The sequence below is a fragment of the Hemitrygon akajei genome, chromosome 12, assembly GCF_048418815.1.
Source record: "Hemitrygon akajei chromosome 12, sHemAka1.3, whole genome shotgun sequence".
NCBI lineage: Eukaryota > Metazoa > Chordata > Chondrichthyes > Myliobatiformes > Dasyatidae > Hemitrygon > Hemitrygon akajei.
In genome coordinates, this window is record NC_133135.1 from 87,990,410 (window position 1) to 88,010,804 (window position 20,395).

The window sequence follows — 20,395 nt, forward strand, 5'->3', positions numbered from 1 at the left end:
GGATATCAGAGTCTTTTAAAGGTAGAGGAGATGGGATATGCTCTATGATTAACTAGTTATAGTGCACAGACGTGGCGGTTCTGTCTCAATCCTGCTCACCTGACCTTGAACATCTTGCGGTCGAGTTTCATCCATTTTATCTGCCGAGGAAGTTTTCTGCTGTCATCCTGGTAGCGGTGTACATTCCACCTCTAGCCAATGTCAGGTAGGCACTGGAAGAACTGAGCACCATGATCAGCAGTCGCCAATCAGCACTTCCTGATGCCTGCCCCATCACTGTGGGGGATTTCAACTGCGCCAACTTGAAGAAGTCTCTGAACAACTACTACCAACCTGTGGAACCAGAGGAGCCAACATGCGTGACCACTGTTATACTGCCATCAAGAACGCTTACTGTGCCATTCCATGCCCGCACTTTGGAAAGTCCAATTCTACTCCCAGTGTACAGGCAGAGACTAAAGAGCGCAGCATCAGTGCTGAGGACCAAGAAGGTATGGTCAAGGCAGGCAGAAGAGTGCTTACGAAGCTGCTTTGAGTTGGTGGATTGGACGATGTCCAGGGATTCATCTTCAAATCTGAATGAATAGACTACAGTTGTCGCTGACCTCATCAAGACCTATTTGGATGAGTGTGTATAATGGAGAAGGGGAAATGCAGGTTATTAGTGCCTTAAAACGGGCTGCTTTGGGCAGATGGGATTTATCAGCTGTAGCTGATATGTAGGAGAAGGATCTGATCTCAAGCCTCTGCTGCCTTGTGACTATACCCACTCATGGGGAAGCCTTTCAAGAACAAACCTCGAGCAAAAGTCCGGAACTGGAATCCCTGGTGCAGTCCTATGTTGATTTCAACACTGCTGACCGGCAACTCCTGCTGGTGCCAAACTGTGTCGGTCTCTGCCATTCCATTGGAATCATCAGCTGCGTGGAGCAGGGGAGCCTGCTATATGGGCGACAGCTTACCAGCTTGCATATCATGTAGGCAGCTGGGACACAACATCCATAGACAACCCCGACCAATGGAGGCCTCATTTCTTTTTTTTTGTAATTTATTTTTTAATTGAAGTTCATCATCAAACCAACATTTTCATAAGATGTATTTCAGATATTGTACATACATATCATATAGTCATATTTGCCACAAATCTCCACTTAATTTTTATCTGAGGTATACACTTATAGAAAAGAGAGGAAAGAAAGAATAAGCAAAAGGAGAAAACTATGTACAAGTAGGGAGAGATCCTTTTTTTTTCAACATATTCATTGATTTGTGAGAATAAAATCAGGCCTATGAGGTGTTATGTAGTTAAACCATTCTTCCCAGTATGAATCAAATTGTTCCAACTTATCATTAATAAATGCTGTTATCTTCTCCATTTTATAAATGTCCATTGTAATTTCCATCTGTGAGTATAGGTTCTTTTTTATTATGTATCGCAATGTACTTCTTCCACAAAACAAGTTTCATAATATAAACCAGTGATATTAAACATGATTCTGATTAAAACTGACAAAGCCACTGTAGGTGATAATAGAATCAAAATTATCAGATTTCAAACTATATTTCTAGTAGTACTGAAGCTAAAGACCTGTCAACAGTACATTACATACCATGCTTGTCATATTTAAATGTCCTTTCATAATACACCCCTCAGTTACCCTATTACACAGAGTCACAGAGTCATGCACAGAAGCAGGCCATTCAGCCCACCTTGACCATGCTATCAAAAATGTCTTATCTGAAGCTAGTTCCGTTTGCCTGCGTTGGGTCTTTAGGCCTTTTCTATCTATATCTCAGTTACAATACCTGCCAGATTGTCAGGCTGAAGCACAATGTCCAAATTTTTGTACTTAAAGAGCAGAAGACTAAGCACAAGCTTCCATTCACACTATGTGGTAGATCACACAGACTACTGAGCACGTAAAGGGTTACCAAACAACAATGTGCCTCATTGACTTGTCTTGGGCAAAGTTCTACTATAAAGACAAAAGCTATCCTGACCAATGGGCTGTGTCATACACAGTGCCCAACCTCACCTCAGCCACTGCCTCAGACATCAACCAGATCTACCTTCCTCCAAGTGGATGCATTCATTAAATTTATTTTATCAGTTTTGAAATTTAATTACCCCTGCCTCACATCACTGGCAATAAGTTTCTGGCTGACCCCAGAATATTCGCCCCATGCAAACTCCATCACCCCACCCCAATCCCTTCTCAAGTCTTTCATACCCACCCCACAAGCCACAAGTATTAGTTCTCCAGTACCTCTCCGTACAATAAAGCAAAAGAGCAGAACAGTGCAGCGGAACACAGGAACAGGCCCTAGTGTCTGTCTGTGGCAAGCATGGTGTCAAATTGAACTAATCCCTTCTGCCTGTAAATGATCCCTATCCCTCCATTCCCTGCATACTTCTGTGTCTACCTAGAAGCCCCTAAATGCCACTGTTGTACCTGCTTACACCACTATCCCAGTGTACTATGCAGCCTTCTACCACTTTCTGTGTCAATGCCCTTCACATCTCCTTCAATCTTCCCCCTCTCGCCTTCCAGCATCTGATATTTCTATCCTGGGAAATAGATTTTGGCTGCCCACCATATCTCTGCCTCTCATAATTTTATAAATTTCTATCAGGTTTCTCCTTAGCCTCTAACGCTCAGAGAAAACAGATTTGTCTACCCTTTCCTTTTAGCTCATACCTTCTAATCCCGGCAGCGTCCTGATAAGAGGGTTTTGTCTCTGTACTCTCTCCAATGTCTGCTCGTTCTTTCCAGAAAGGAGCGACCTGAACTGTACACAATACTCCAAATTGATGTTTTATATATCTGCACTTTGATTTCCTAATTCTTCTTCTCTCTGCTTCAAGTAATGTAGGCAAGCATGCCAGATGGTTTCTCTGTTCTCCCATCCACCTCCCCAAACTGAGATCTCAGCACTTCACTTCCTCCATTCTCCAAACCAGGAGATCGCATAAAATCATGTGGCACCTTGGACCTTGTGCACGGCAGAATGGACAAAACTGAAGCTGGAGTCACGGAGTGGACTAAGCCAAGGATTCCCCCAATTGAATAGGTACTGTGCAAGTGTTGACATTGTCCTCCAGCTCAGTAGGGGTGCTGTGCTTGTGATATGGTCCTGAAGAAGCCCAGCTGTGTCGCTGCAGGACACATCTAATCAATACAAGACAACATCTTTATGGTGCACCACATTGCGCCACCTTGAACACCCTCTTTCACCAACATCGACCTACCATTGCTGAGGTAGGCACCACACATAAAAAAAATACTGTGTTTACTCTCCTCAGCTGTTCCAGTGGTGCTTTCTTACAGAGGGAAAAGGACAGCAGGAAAATTCATAGAAACATAGAAACCTACAGCACAATACAGGCCCTTCGGCCCACAAAGCTGTGCCAAACATGTCCCTACCTTAGAACTACCTAGGCTTTACCCATAGCCCTCTATTTTTCTAAGCTCCATGTAGCCATCCAGGAGCCTCTTAAAAGACCTTATCGTTTACGCCTCCACCACTGCTGCCAATAGCCCATTCCACACACTCAACCCTCTCTGCGTAAAAAACTTACCCCTGACATCTCCTCTGTACCTACTTTCAAACACCTTAAAACTAAGTGCTCTCATGCTAGCTATTTCAGCCCTGGGAAAAAGCCTCTGATTTGGAAATATTTTACTATTCCTTCATTGTTTCAGTTCCAAACAGCAGAATCCCTCCCAACATTACGAGATCCTTCATCAGAATCAGGTCAGCTCCTCTCATCACCATCTTCCCAAGGGCAACGAGAGATGGAAAATCAGAGCTGTCTTTTCCAGTGATATCCACATCACATGTGAATAAAATACCTACTGTAGATGATACACACTGTAGCGAGAAGTGTAGATTTGGATTTTAAAAAGTGGGTGTCAATGAAGTGGGTTGCCTTGACTTGGATAGTGTTGAACTTTTTGAATGTGTTTGGAGATTTATTTATTTATTGAAATATAGCATGGAATAGGCCCTTCGAGCCATGCCTCCCAGCAAATGTCTGATTTAGCCCTAACCTAATTATGGGACAATTTGCAATTGCCAATTAACCTGTCAGTCGGTACTGTTAGAGGAAACTGGAGCACCGGACAAAACACACTCCACGCAGTCACGGGGAAACATACAAACTCATCACTGGCAGCAAAGAGAATTGAACCTGGATCGCCGGTACTCCAGAGCATTGTGCTGTCCACTATGCTACCATGACGCCTAGATGCGTTTACCCAAGGGAATGGGCAGTATTCTGTCATATTACTGATAACAAAATGAAAGGCTCCTTATCTGAATGCACATAGCATTCATAACAAGATCGATAAATTAATGGCATGAATACTAATAAAATGGTGTTATTTAATACTAAGACATATTACAAAGTGATCAAGGTTGGGTGTTCAGTTTTCCATAACACCTAACTATTACAAGAGACAGCCAAACTAGAAAAAGGAGGGAGGATAATTCTAATGAAAACTAATGAGATAAAGGCAGTAGGAGGAGGAAGTTCTGAAAATCAAGAAATTGAATCAGTCTGGTCATAGCTAAGAATAGAAAGGAGCAGAAACCAGTCATGGAAGCTGTCCATAGTTTTCTTAACTGTGACCTTATTGTAGACTAGAGTATAAATCAGGAAATTAGAGACTGGTGCAACAAGGATAATACAGCAATCACAAGGAACTTTAACATATATGTGGACTGGGCAAACCAAATTAACAGTAATTGTGTGGGGCATGAATTCATGGAGTGTGTAAGAGATGGTTTTCCAGATCAATGTGTTGAAGAATCAACAAGAGAAAAAGATTATTTTAGAACTACAACTGTATAATGAAAATGAGGTAATTAGATTGTTAAGAAGCATTTAACCAAGGGTGGTTATAATGTGATGAATTTTACCTAAATATTGAAAGTGATTTTATTTAATCCGAAACTAGGGGTTTTAAGCTAAATAAAATGAACTGCAAAGATACAGGCATAAATTGCTGCGGTAAATTTGGAAAACACATAAAAAGGTTTAACAGCAAAGACTGATGGATTAACCTTTAAAGAATTAATACCCTGCTTAGAGCCAATATATATTCCCTTGGGTAACATTATCTGTGTAAAATTATCCCATTGTTTCTGCAGAATTTCTGGTGTCCAATTTTATGGCTATAATCAACCCCTTTGAAATCCGAAGTTTACCAAATAAAATAGCGACATTTTATATGGTAGTGGTATCAAACAAAATATTTTGTCACTTCCTGTTTTGTTCAGGAGGTTGCATCATCATCTCTCTCCTACTTAGCTTCTTCCATTTGGTCCCAGAGTTCAGGGTCCTAGGATAAGGCCTTTGGCCATAGCTGTGAGCACCAGTCAGTTTGATCTGAGTGTCACTGACATTCACTGCATGTTGAATACCATGTTCTCTGTGAATCTCACAACTCTCTCACCTAGGCTTAGGTAACTCCTCTCTCTCAAAGGCTCTTTCCCTGAGAAGTTGCTGAAGAAGGCATACAGCAAACTTCCCTTTATAAGACAGGATACTATCACAAGAGTTCAGTCATAATATTTCAACATTAGAAGATATTGATTAGGCCATACTTAACATTAGGCCATGACAGAGATATCAAAAATCAGTGGACATAGGTTTAAGAGGAGTTTTAAAGGGGATTTGAGAGTGATTTTTTTTTTTGTATGGAGAGTAGTTAATATCTAGAACTGTCTGCTAGGGGAGATGGTGGAATCAGATACAATTACTACACTTAAAGAGACATTTAGACAGACCCTTCGAATGGCAAGTCATAGAAAGATATAGACTTAATGTGGTTAAATGGGATTCATGCAGATGCAGAAAGTGGTTGGCATGGATGAAGGGCTGGTTTCAGTGCTGTACAACTCTGACTATTAAGCCTGTGTGTAGCCTTCCTCAGGCACTTGTTTCCTGGTGTTCATTTCACTGTCTTGGTCATCATGATATCACATCCTTCTCCCTCAGCTCAGTCGGTTTGAAGTACGCCCAATATCCTCCTGGAAAGAGTTACCTACAGTAACGATCTTGTGTCTCTCCTTTTCTCCTTTGCAGTGTGTTGCTTTTCATTGCACATTGGTTGTTTCTCCCGTTGGGTCGCTCTTTCATCGATTCTACTGTGTTTTTGTGTTTACTGTGATTGCCCGCAAGAAAATTAATCTCAGGGATGTACGTACGTGGTGACATATATGTACTTTGATGATAAATTTACTTTGGTATGTTTCTGTTGGAGTAGCTTCTTCATTCTAGTCCGTTATAGTGGAGCTCTGGCCATAACTTCATGAAACACACTCTACCATATAGCTTCGTAATATTAGCACAGTGCCTTCGGATTATCACAAGATGGTTTTGAGTGCCTTCTTTTCTAGATTTGCCTCAGTTACATTATAACAATGTGTATTAAGGCAATTAAATTATAGACTGCTGCTGTTATTTTACAGAATTCTGTTTTACTCACAGATGTTCTGGGTGCTGCAGTAATGCAGTGGTTAGCAGGACACTATTACAGTTCAGAATCTGGAGTTCAGTTTCGGTGCCATTCTGTAAGGGGCCTCTGGATGTCCGACCCATGGAATGTGTGGGTTCCCCCCAAACATGAACCATTGTAAATTGTCCAGTGATTAGGTAAGGGTTAACTGGATATGTCAGGGGTTGCTGGTGTGGTGTGGCTCAAAAGTCCTACACTGTGTGTATTGCTAAATTATAAAACACACAGCTAGCGTTATATTACTCTGTGTGTATTGCTAAATTATAAAACAATAGACAATAGACAGTAGGTGCAGGAGTAGGCCATTTGGCCCTTCTAGCCAGCACCGCCATTCACTGTGATCATGGCTGATCATACACAATCAGTACCCTGTTCCTGCCCTCTCCCCATATCCCTTGACCCCGCTATCTATAAGAGATCTATCTAACTCTCTCTTGAATGCATCCAGAGACTTGTCCTCCACTGCCTTCTGGGGCAGAGCATTCCACATATCCACCACTCTCTGGGTGAAAAAGTTTTTCCGCATCTCTGTTCTAAATGGCCTACCCCTTATTCTTAAACTGTGGCCTCTAGTTCTGGACTCACCCATCAGCGGGAACATGCTTCCTGCCCCCAGTGTGTCCAATCCCTTAATAATCTTATAGGTTTCAATCAGATCCCCTCTCATCCTTCTAAATTCCAGTGTATACAAGCCCAGTCGCTCCAATCTTTCAACATATGACAGTCCCACCATTCCGGGAATTAACCTTGTGAACCTACACTGCACTCCCTCAATAGCAAGAATGTCCTTCCTCAAATTTGGAGACCAAAACTATACACAATACTCCAGGTGGGGTCTCACCAGGGCCTTGTACAGCTGCAGAAGGACCTCTTTACTCCTATACTCAATTCCTCTTATTATAAAAGCCAGTATGCCATTAGCTTTCTTCACTGCCTGCTGTACCTGCATGCTTGCTTTCATTGACTGATGTACAAGAATACCTAGATCTCGTTGTACTTCCCCTTTTCCTAACTTGACACCATTTAGATAGTAATCTGCCTTCCTGTTCTTGCCACCAAAGTGGATAACCTCACATTTATCCACATTAAACTGCATCTGCCATACATTTGCCCACTCACTCAACCTGTCCAAGTCACCCTGCATTCTCATAACATCCTCCTGACATTTCACACTGCCACCCAGCTTTGTGTCATCAGCAAATTTGCTAATGTTACTTTTAATCCCTTCATCTAAATCATTAATGTATATTGTAAACAGCTGCGGTCCCAGCACCGAACCTTGCGGTACCCCACTGGTCACAGCCTGCCATTCCGAAAGGGACCTGTTAATCACTACTCTTTGTTTCCTGTCAGCCAGCCAATTTTCAATCCATGTCAGTACTCTGCCCCCAATACCATGTGCCCTAATTTTGCCCACTAATCTCCTATGTGGGACTTTATCAAAAGCTTTCTGGAAGTCCAGGTACACTACATCCACTGGCTCTCCCTTGTCCATTTTCATAGTTACATCCTCAAAAAACTCCAGAAGATTAGTCAAGCATGATTTTCCCTTCATAAATCCATGCTGACTCAGACTGATCCTTCTACTGCTATCCAAATGTGTCATAATTTCCTCTTTTATAATTGACTCCAGCATCTTTCCCACCACTGACGTCAGGCTAACCGGTCTATAATTCCCTGTTTTCTCTCTCCCTCCTTTCTTGAAAAGTGGGACAACATTAGCCACCCTCCAATCAGCAGGAACTGTTCCTGAATCTATAGAACATTGGAAAATGATTACCAATGCATCCACGATTTCTAGAGCCACCTCTTTAAGTACCCTGGGATGCAGATCATCAGGTCCTGGGGATTTATCAGCCTTCAGACTCAACAGTATATCCAACACCGTTTCTTGCCTAATATAAATTTCCTTCAGTTCATCCCTTACCCTAGTTCTTTTGGCCATTATTACATCTGGGAGATTGTTTGTGTCTTCCTTAGTGAAGACAGATCCAAAGTACCTGTTCAACTCATCTGCCATTTCCTTGTTCCCCATAATAAATTCACTCGTTTCTGTCTTCAATGGCCCAATTTTGGTCTTAACTATTTTTTTACTATTCACATACCTAAAGAAGCTTTTACTATCCTCCTTTATATTCTTGGCTAGTTTACCTTCGTACCTCATTTTTTTCTTGGCGTATTGCCTTCTTTATTATCTTCTGTTGCTCTTTAAAAGCTTCCCAGTCCTCCGGTTTCCCGCTCAGCTTTGCTATGTTATACTTCTTCTCTTTTATTTTTATACTGCCCTTTACTTCCGTCGTCAGCCACGGCCGCCTCTTACTCCCCTTAGGATCTTTCTTCCTCTTTGGAATGAACCGATCCTGCACCTTCTGCATTATTCCCAGAAATACCTGCCATTTTTGTTCCACTGTCTTCCCTGCTAGGGTATTGTTCCATTGAACTTTGGCCAGCTCCTCCCTCATAGCTTCATAGTTCCCTTTGTTCAACTGTAATACTGACACATCTGATTTTCCCTTCTCCTTCTCAAACTGTAGGTTAAAACATATCATATTATGGTCACTACCTCCTAATGGTTCCTTTACCTCGAGATCCCTGATCAAATTCGGTTCATTGCACAACACTAAATCTAGAATTGCCTTCTCCCTGGTAGGCTCCAGTACAAGCTGTTCTAAGAATCCATCTTGGAGGCACTCCACAAACTCCCTTTCTTGGGGTCCAGTACTATTCTGATTCTCCCAGTCTACCTGCATGTTGAAATCCCCCATGACAACCTTTGCGACATGCCAATTTTAACTCTTCATTCAACTTACACCCGACATCCAGACTGCTGTTTGGGGGCCTGTAGATAACTCCCATTCGGGTCTTTCTACCCTTAGAATTTCTCAGTTCTATCCATACTGACTCTACATCCCCTGATTCTATGTCCCCCCTCGCAAGGGACTGAATATCATTCCTCACCAACAGAGCCACCCCACCCCCTCTGCCAGTCAGTCTGTCCTTTCGTTAAGATGTATATCCTTGAATATTCCTTTCCCAGGCCCTGTCCGCTTGAAGCCATGTCTCCCACAATGAATTCCCACGACATTGTACTTGCCAATTTCCAACTGAGTCTCAAGCTCATCTACTTTATTCCTTATACTTCGTGCATTCATATATAATACTTTTAATTCGGTACTCCCCTCTCCTTTCATATCAATTCCTATTTCACTTGGCCATACTGTATGATCTCTTCTTGAGCTTTCTACTCCATTGATTCTGTTGTCCTTTTTAACTTTTCTTATTTTCACTGGGAGTGAAAATAGTGCTAGCTACATTACTCTGTGTGAATTGCTAAATTATAAAACGCAGTACCAGCTACATTACTCTGTGTGTATTGCTAAATTATAAAACACACAGCTAGCATTATATTACAGCATGTGTTTTGTTATGTTGCAGCATCACCTCCATTAAACCAGTTCAGTTAAATATCAATTACTGTTCTGCACTCTAATCTTATACAGCACTGCTTACTGAAGCACTGATGCCATTACTATAATACAGAGCTGAATTTATTGCAATGTAATGGTCCACCACCACATCCAACACTATAACATGTCATACTTCAATTCTGCCACTATCATACTTCAATGTGGTTAGATTACAGCCTGGTGTATTATGGAATTCTCTCCTCAATATTGCAGTGCTGCCTTTGTTGCAAGATAATTGTCTCTTTTCTATTACAATGTGGTTTATTACATTATCGCTCTTCCTTTGCATGCCATTGTGTCATAAGGGGCATTGGGAATGGACCCAAATGCAGGACACAGACACTGAAGTACTAGGAACAGGACGGGACAAAACTAAAGGATGGGACAGGTCGCAGATGGGGCTGGGGAAGCAGGAGTAGGACGAGGGACTGGGAACCAGGAGCCTGGGTGTGGACTCTGAGCCCGAGACTGTACCAGGACACAGAACCTGGGTCTTGACTCGGGCTTGGACCCCAAACCAGGCAAAGATGTGATGAGGTCTGGGTCCTAAGAGCTGGAGGCTGGGATCTTGAGACTTGGAGGCAGACTAGGAACTGTACATCAACATAGAGCAGGGACTTATCCTTCAACAAGCCGGGACTCAACTTTCACTCCGCACCAAGGTGGGGTAGGTCCATCCATCAGGTAATGGCAGAACGGCCTGACTTACCCCATGGAGGCAAAGGCAAGACAAGACAGATTCTCCTGGCAGGGCAATGGCAGAACAGCCAGACTTACCCCACAGGGCAAGGACAGGAAGAGACAAACACCAAAGAACGACAGACAGTTCCACCTCTGCATTGGGGTAGCTCTGAGTAGCCGTTACGGCCAGCAACCTTGGCTGGCTACGGAAACAACCGGATCCCTACCTAATTCAGAGTGGCTGACAGCCACCCAGCTGGCCCAGGAAACAATGACCGCTCCGACTACTGACAGCAAGGCTCCAAGAAGCCATGGTTCTCCAACACGGCCTAAAGATGGCAAGTGGCCGTTCTAGCCTTCCACCGGCCATTTGCTCCCAGGGAATCTTGACAAGACAACCCCTCACCACACTCAATCCTAGGGCCACTTATATTCTGGGTATAAGTGCTGGGTACTTCGCTGGAGAAGGTGGGTGCTGAAGATTGAGAAGCAGCTACTGAGCACGTGCTCATGAATCCAGCTGGCAATGGAAGGGGTAACCTCAGTGCCACAGAACTTCTCTTAAATGCCTCACTACCTAAGTGATGCCCCATTACTAGTCAAAGCTCCCCGCTGCGCTGATCCCGCAGATTTCTGCTGGTCATCACTTTTACTGTTCCATTCACTCCCAACAGTCACCATAGCCGCCTTGTTAAAGCAGCAAACGCCAAATCTATCACACCTGGTAGCCTATGCTCTCTTCATATATTGTCTTGTTTGGAATCTTTCTTTTCCTCCATCACAACCCCTGATTCTACCTGGCCGACCCCCTCCTCCCCCCACTCACTGTGCATTAATCAGCACCCTCCTCCCCCCATACCCTGCCCCCAATCAATACATCTGGAAGAAGAAGCGTTGTCTGGAAATTTGACAGGGAAAGTGCAGAGAGTCATCACTTGTATAAGCATGCTGTCGTCTCTGGCAGCCCCGGGACGTATAAAAAGCCGATTTGATTGATTTGACAGTAGCAGGGAGGGGCTGTGGGAGCGAATGTACTGGAATCTGCAAGCTGACTGAGCTGGGGCTGGCTGGCTTCCTCGGAAGATTGGCACACACTACTGTGAGGGACAGCAAACAAATGGGAGCTGGCTCACAGTCTGGCGGCATTTACATCACTCCCAAGCTCTGCTCCTGTGACAAGTCCAACAAAAGCTGCATAGAAATCTGAGAAGTTGTTAAGGCTGGTGACTAACAGGAGATTTCAAAACTGTGCTAGACCTCTCCTAAGCAAGGAAGCTAAGGCAGGCAGGTGGACAGAACCGGGTCAGGTATAGTGGGATTGAGTATGGGAACAGACACAGTCTCAGCTGATCCAACGAAAGAACACACAGCAGGAAAATGGGTGGGCGCTTCATCCGCAGCTTCCTCTCTTCCTGTCTCCTTAACGATGAAGCCTGCAAGAAGGTAACACACCTTCTGTTTATTTTTAATTTACCCTGGCTATTTTTGGCCTGCTCACCGTGTCAGGTCCATGAGATTCTGACCCTCCAGCATGACACCCTAAAGCCACCTACTCAGAGTGCCTGAAGTTAGCTCTCTTCTTTAATCCATCCTTCCCTGTTAGGAGGTAAGGTTCCAAAGGTGCATTTAATGTCAGAGAAATGTATACAATATACATCCTGAAATGCTTTTACTTCGCAACCATCCACAAAAACAGAGGAGTGCCCCCAAAGAATGAATGATAGTTAAATGTAAGAACCCCAAAGCCCCCCCAGCACCCCTCCCTCCTGCACATAAGCGGCAGCAAGCATAATCCCCCCTCCCCCCACCGGCAAAAAAAAGCATCAGCGCCCACCACTGAGCACTCAAGTGTGAGCAAAGCAACGGCGAAGACACAGACTTGCAGTACTCCAAAAACTACTTGTTCACCCGGCATTCAATATACCACAGGCTCTCTCTCTCTCTCCCTAATAAGGGAGAAAGGGATGTCTCTGTTTCACAGCGAGAAGGGAGACATAACAAACAACTTGCTGATTTACGATGTTAAAAGTCTGTTGCGTTGCTTTTTCCAAGCTCTGCGCCCAAAGATCTAGGATCTCTGGGCACGCAGCCTTAGATATTCCATTTCCCACAACACATCGCACATTGATCTCCTGCCCGGATACCGACCTCCGATTCCCCCCCCCCCACCCCCCTGTCTCCAGAGCCACGAAATCTCGGTCCTCTGAAGGCAAGCAAAGCTCTTAGGCCACACCCTCGGCGTGCTGAGTGACGGCCATTCGTGAAACCCAGAGAGTGTAACTCCAGGTCAGGGTCTTCAAAGGAACCCTGAAAGGGAAAATTAGAGATATTAAAGATGGAAATACAGCTGTTTTTGAAGATGCAAGCAAAGGAGTCATTAATCCGTTAATGATCATGGTTTCTCCCCTACCCGGTGCTGGGTAACCTCCCAACACTGAACATGCTGACACTTCCATATCTCCTTATAGCACAGAAGCAAGTCATTCAACCCACTGAGTCTATGCTGACTCACAAATCAATCCCATTTTCCCACTACTTATCCCTGTAAACTATTCATCCCACATTCCCATCCACTCTCCCTACATCCTATCAACTCCTCCTTTACACACTAGGGGCAAGTTACAGTAGCCAGTTATCTGACCACCTGGTTTGTCTTTGGAAGGTGGGAAGACTCACACCACCAGTTACTACCCCTCAACCACCAGTTCAAGAACAGTTACTACCCCTCAACCACCAGGTTCAAGAACAGTTACTATCCCTCAACCACCAGTTCAAGAACAGTTACGATCCCTCAACCACCAGGTTCAAGAACAGTTATGATCCCTCAACCACCAGTTCAAGAACAGTTACTACCCCTCAACCACCAGTTCAAGAACAGTTACTATCCCTCAACCACCAGGTTCAAGAACAGTTACTACCCCTCAACCACCACGTTTAAGAACAGTTACTACCCCTCAACCACCAGGTTCAAGAACAAAAGAGGATATCTACACTCATTCTACTTTTAGTGTTCCCACAACCAAATATTTCATGTTAAGGACTCTTTATTTTGCTATTTCATGTTCTCATTATTTATTGCTATTTATTCATGTTTGCATTTGTACAGTTTGTTGTTTATTGATCCTTTTTACAGTTACTCTTCTATAGATTTGCTGTATTCACCACAGGAAAAAGAACATCAGGATTGTATGTGGTGACATACATGTACTCTGATAATAAATTTTACTTTGAACTTTGAATTTGAAACCAGAACATTTGGGTGAAACACTCATAGTTGAAGTTCAGTGATCCTTTTGCTCTCTCGCTTTCTCCTTATCTCTCTCTCTCTCTCACCCCTTTCTCTCTCTCACACACACACTCTCTCCCTCTCTCTCCTTATCTCTCTCTCTCTCACCCCTTTCTCTCTCTCACACACACACTCTCTCTCTCTTGCTCTCTCCTTATCTCTCGCTCTCTCCTTATCTCTCTCTCTCACATACACACACTCTCTCACTCGCTCTCTCCTTATTTCTCTCTCTCATACCCCTTTCTCTCTCTCTCACTCTCTCCTTATCTCTCTCTCTCTCTCTTACCCCTTTCTCTCTCTCACACACACACACTCTCACTCTCTCCTTATCTCTCTCTCTCAACTAGATCACCAGATTCTCCTCATTCACCTTAATCCTATGCCCTCTAATTTTAGAAAAAAGACTGTGTCAATCTATCCTATCCATGCCCCCTATCATCTTATAAACCTGTATAAACCTCCTTCATTCCAGTGGGAATCAACCCAGCATATTTCCTCCATTCCAGGCAACATCCCTGTGAATGTCATCAGCACTCTCTCTATTGCTACCACATCTGACCAGAACCTTACTGGATCCCCCAGTACAGCCTGAATGATTTGTACTGCAGGACATGACACCCCAAACTTCAAAATGACATTTTAAACAGCAAAACAGGTATCCTGGTATCTTGTTGCCCTGGTCACTAATCAAGCGAAACCACTAGAAGTAAGTTAACTGGTATTCATCCTATTTCATACCTAAGGTCTATTTCTAAATTTCAAGCTCAGGATGAGGGTATGGCTGAACTGGCCAGTGTTTGACTTCTGTTGTTAAGGTGCTGGTAGTACTGGTTTGAGACAAAGTGGAGTTGCCTTTTAATCCATAACATAATTTATTAATTGTTGTGAGACAAGATTAACGCAGAACATTTCAGCGAAGTAAATTTTCTTCTCTAAACCACAGCAGTATACAAATTGTGCTTATACAGCAATCAGACACTGAATCACTGATAAAGTAATGGTAAAAATTACAACATTTTAGACATCTTAATTACTTGATAGGCCATTAATTAAAGTGCATATAATAATGTTGGTACATGCTTAATTATCAGATCAACCAGTTCTAGTAACCAATGACTGACAATGGACCATAAGACCATAAGACATTGCTGCAGAACTAGACCATTCAGTCCATCAAATCTGCTCTGACATTTGATCATGGTTGATTTATTTCCCTCTCAGGCCCATTCTGCTACCTTCTTCCCAGAATCTTTCACATCCTGACTTATCAAGAATCTATCAATCTCTGCCTTAAATACACTCAATGACCTCCAGAACCACGTGTGGCAATGGATTCCACAGATTCACAACTCTCCGGCTAAAGAATCTCCTCATATTTCTATTCTAAATGGATATCCCTCTACTCTGAGGTTGTGCCCTCTGGCCCTAGACTCCCTCACTATAGGAAACATCCTTTCCACATCCACTCTATCATGGCCTTTCAATATTCTATGGGTTTCAATGAGATCTCCCCCCTCAATCCTCTAAATTCCAGCTACTATAGGCTGAGAGCCATCAAAAACTCCTCATATGATGTCTTTCAATCCTGGAATAATTTTGTGAACATCCTTTGAAATGTCTCCAATGTCAGTACATCTTTTCTGAGTCAAGGGACCTGTAACTGCTTACAATACCCCAAGTGATACCTCCGCAGTGCATTATAAAGTCTCAGCATTACATCTTACCTTTCTTATTCTAATCCTGTTGAAATGAGTGCTAACAAAGCAACGGTCTTCCTCAGCACTGACTCAATCTGCAAATTAACCTTCAGGGAATCCTGCATGAGGACTCCCAGGTCCCTTTATGCCACAGAGTTTTAAATTTTCTCCTTGTTTAGAAAATACTCTACATGCTTATTCCTTCTACCAAAGTACATGACCATACACTTCCAGACACTATAGTCCATCTGCTACTTTTTTGTCCAATCTCCTAATCTATCTAAGTCTTTCTGCAGCCTCCCTGCTTCCTCAACACTACCTACTCCGCCATCTGTCTTTGTATCATCCACAAACATGGTCACAGGGCCATCAATTCCATCATCCAAACATTGACATACAACGTTAAAGGAAATGTCCCAGCACCAACCCCTGTGGAACACCACTAGTCACCAGCAGCCAATCAGAAAAGGCTGCCTATGTTCCCACTCCTTGCCTCCTGCCAATCACCCAATGCTCTAATCATGCTAATATCTTTCCTCTAATACCATTGGCTCATATCTTACTAAGCAGCTTCATGTGTGGCACCTCGTTAAAGACCTTTTGATAATTCAAGTACAAAGCATCTACAGATTCTCCTTTGTCTATCCTGCTTGTTATTTCCTCAAAGAATTCTAACAGATTTGTCAGACAAGGTCTTTGTTCAAGGAAACCAAGCTGACTTTAGCCCACTTTATCGTGTGCCTTCAAGCACCCCAAAACCTCATCCTTAGCAATCAACTCCAACATCTTCCCAACCACTGAGGTCAGGCTACCTGGACTATAATTTCCTTTCTTCTGCCTCCCTTCCTTCTTGAAGAGTGGAGTAACACCTGCAATTTTCCAGTTCTCCAGAACCATGCCAGAATCTAGTGATTCTTGAAAGATCATACCTAATACCTCCACAATCTCTTCTGATACCTCAATCAGAAACCTATGATGTAGTCCATCTGGTGACTTATCTACCTTTGACCTCTGTAGGAATAGCATCTGCACTCACTTCTGCCCCCTGACACTCTTGAAATTCCAGCATACTCCTAAAGTCTTCCACAGTGAAGACTGATGCAAAATGCTTATACAATTCATCCACCATTTCCTTGCCCCCCATTACTACCTCTCCAGAGTCATTTTCCAGTGGTCCAATATCTACTCTCGTCTCACTTTTACTCTTTATATATCTGGAAAACTTCTGGTATTTTTTGATATTATTAGCTAGCTTACCTTCTTACTTCATCTTTTCCCTCCCTATTCCATTTTAGTTGCTTTCTGTTAGTTTTTAAAAGCTTCCCAATCCTCTAACTTCCCATTAATTTCCGCTTTGTCAAATGTCCTCTGTTTTGCATTTATGTTAGCTTTGACTTCCTTTATCAGCCACAGATGTGTTACCCTGCCTTGAGAATATCTCTTCTTCTTTGGGATGTATCTATCCTACGCCTTCTGAATTGTTTCCAGAAACTCCAGCCATTGCTGCTCTCCCAGCATCCCTGGTGGTGGCCCCTTCCAGTCAACTTTGGTCAGCTCCTCTCTCATGTCTCTGGAATTCCCTTTACTCCACTGTAATTCTGATATATTTGACTTTACATTCTCCTCTCAAATTGAAGGGTAAATTATGTCATATTATGATCACTGGCTCCTTAGGGTTCCTTTGCCTTAAGCTCCCTAATCAAATCTGGTTCATTACACATCTCACAGCCTAAGGTGAAGGTGACTGCAATGCTAAGAGTGCAACAGCAACAGGTGGAAAAGTTACAGTGTTGTAGAGTAATGTAATGGGTGACAGATGACACATACGGTTCAGAATAGAAACTGTTCTACAAACACCATTATTGAGTGCTGTGTTCACTTTAAGAGATGGTGTCTGACATAATGATGTGAGTGTAAGGCAACTACTTTTTGTTTTGTTCGTAATGGAAGGGTTCTGGCTTTTGTTAAGCACATAAAATGACTTGCATGCTTTATGCACAAAATACTACAGAGTTAATAGGTTTACTTCCTGGCATGAAGCTGCAGTGGCTAGAATGGGGCTGGAATGCTGGAGTGTGACAACAATAGGTGTGACTGTAATGTAGTACCACTGAATGGCTGCTGTTTAACGCCAATGGCTACAGTATGCCAGTGAATGATGTAAGATTATGGAAATGGCTAAAGGACTACAGCAAAGAGTGGGGTATCACAACAATGACTTGTGTATGGACGTCATGTTGGGTGTGACTGAAATAATTTAATATAACTACAAACGTAGTATCTGACAGTGAATAATCAGTGAGTGTCTGTTAAGGCTAGGAAATGACTGGAAGGCTGGATTATAACTGCAATGGCAGGAGTAGAGCTTTTAAATCCTCTTAGACAGAAAACACCTGGGAAATTATTGTAAGTGTAAGTGTGAAGTCCAACAACACTGAGAAATTCTCGTCACTTCCTGCACGTCATTCTAAACATTTAGCTTTTGGCTCAGACAGGGCAAGCTCCCACATATCCTGCCTATTAAATCTGCAATATTTCACATGCTGCTAAGAAGATGACAGTCATATCATTGACTACAGTAGATAATTTATACTCTTACTAATTTTGCGGTTGTATATGTCATTAGTGAGGTCACACTTGGAGTACTGTGCATAGGTTTGGTCACTGTTACATGAAAGACGTGGTTAAACTGGAAACAGCGCAGAAAAGATTTCTAAGCATGTTGCCAGAACGAGGGGCCCTTAGGTACAGGAAAAGCCTGGCCAAGTTAAATCTTTGTTCCTTACAATGTCAGAGAATAAGGGGTGAGCTTATAGAACTGTTTAAAATTATGAGGGTCATAATTTATTGAGATACAACTTGGAACAGGCCCTTCTGGCCCTTCGAGCTGTGCTGCCCAGCAGTCCCGCAATTTAATCCTACATAATCATTGGACAATTTGCATTGGCCAATTAACCCACCAACCGGTACATCCTTGGACTGTGGGAGGATACCGGTGCACCTGGAGGAAACCCACGCGGTCACAGAGAGAACGCACAAATTTCTTTCAGTAGAGGTGGGGATTGTGATGGATAGTAACAGTCTTAAATCAATTCCAAAACTAAGGGGTGGGAGACTTAAAAGGGACTCGAGGGGCAACTTATTCATGCAGAGGGTTGTGAGTATATGGAATAAGAAGGGGTTGAAATAAGTACAATATTATCTGCTAAGAAGGCACTTGGATAGACACATGGAAGGGTGAGGCTTAAAGGGATGTGGAAGTGACAGTGAAAGCAGGTACAGATTTTAACCTCCAGAGCCTGGTTATGGTGACACCTGTAATGTCATCCAAGTCCCATGCCTTCCCTGGGTTTTTGGAGGTTGGGAAGCACTAAATACTTCATTTATTCTCTTTCACTGTTATCTTAGGACAAATCACCTCCTCCACACATATAGTCTGTAATGCAGCCCACAAAGTTACCAAGACTTTAGGTCAAGTTTTCAAGAACACAAAAGGTTTCCTGTCTATTACTTGTTGCCAGTGCTGCACTCTGGAGTTCACTGCTGATTGGATAGGATGGTGTCTTGAGACTTTCTTTTTAAGGCAATGGGCTTGATGGCTGAATGCTTGGGTTTGGAGGTCCTCCTTGGAGATGTAGCTATTGTCAGCCTCACAACAGCAGTAAGGTTTAAACAAAATGAAGTTCACACAGCTACCAACAGATTCACCAGGTCAACACCTACAATGTGCTGGAGGAAGGCCCATCTATGAACCATCAACATTTCAGGTCGAGTCCTTTCATCGGGACTGGCATGGAAGCCAGAATAATAAAGTAGTGGGAGAGGAAGGAACACGAGCTGGCAAGTGATGGGTAAAACCAGATGAGGATGGGGAAGCAAGGGGGGGAGGAGAGAGGGGAAAGGGGATGTGAGAAGCTGTGAGGTGTTGAGTGGAAGTGGCAAAGGCCTGAAGAGGAAGGAATCTGCTAAGAGAGCACAGTAGGCCATAAAATAAAGGGCAAAAGGTGGGAAGAGAGGGAGAAAGGTGAAGGTGATGGGCAGGTCATGAAAGTGAGGAAGGGGAGAGAAGATGTAGGCTGGGTCACAAGAATAAGAAAAAACAACTAGGAAGAAGGAGGGAGAACAGGAAGAAGTGGTTACTGAAAGTCAGAGAAATCAGTGTTGCTGCCATCAGGATGGGGAATAACAAGATAGAATATGAGGTGTTGCTCCTCCAACCTGTGTCTGACCTCAACGCAGGTGTAGAGGAGACCATGGACAGACTTGTCAGTGTGGCAATAGAAGATGGAATTAAGATACCCGGCCACTAGGAGATCCTGGCTGTGGTGACAGATGGAGTGAAGGTGCTCAACAAACTGGACCACTGTCAGCATCAGGTCTCGACGATTTAGAGGAGGCAGCACCAAGTATCACGCGTGTGCTGGCAACATTGGAACCCAAGTGCAGAGGAAAGACTGACTTCCTGATGTAGAGACGGCGATGAAAGTCTATTCATAATAATTCCAGAAGAACATCAATGGCTCGAAAAAGCAATATTGTGAGAAGCAACATTCTCAAAACTAGGACCCAGCAATTAATGCTAATTGGGCATCTCCTTAAGTAGTACAAGGAACATGGAATCCCTGAGCTTATCAAACATGATAAGTTTAAACAGAAGGCACCAGGAGACCACATTACAAAGAGCAAGTTGCTCGAGGAAAACACAAGGAACTCTAAATGATTAATGACACTCATTAAACA

General features: G+C 43.2%; 1 pseudogene; it reads left to right on the forward strand.

The window, feature by feature from the left end:
- The first annotated feature begins 355 nt into the window (after positions 1–355).
- Positions 356–20,395, forward strand: part of LOC140736639 (uncharacterized) — a 45,818-nt pseudogene continuing 25,778 nt past the window's right edge.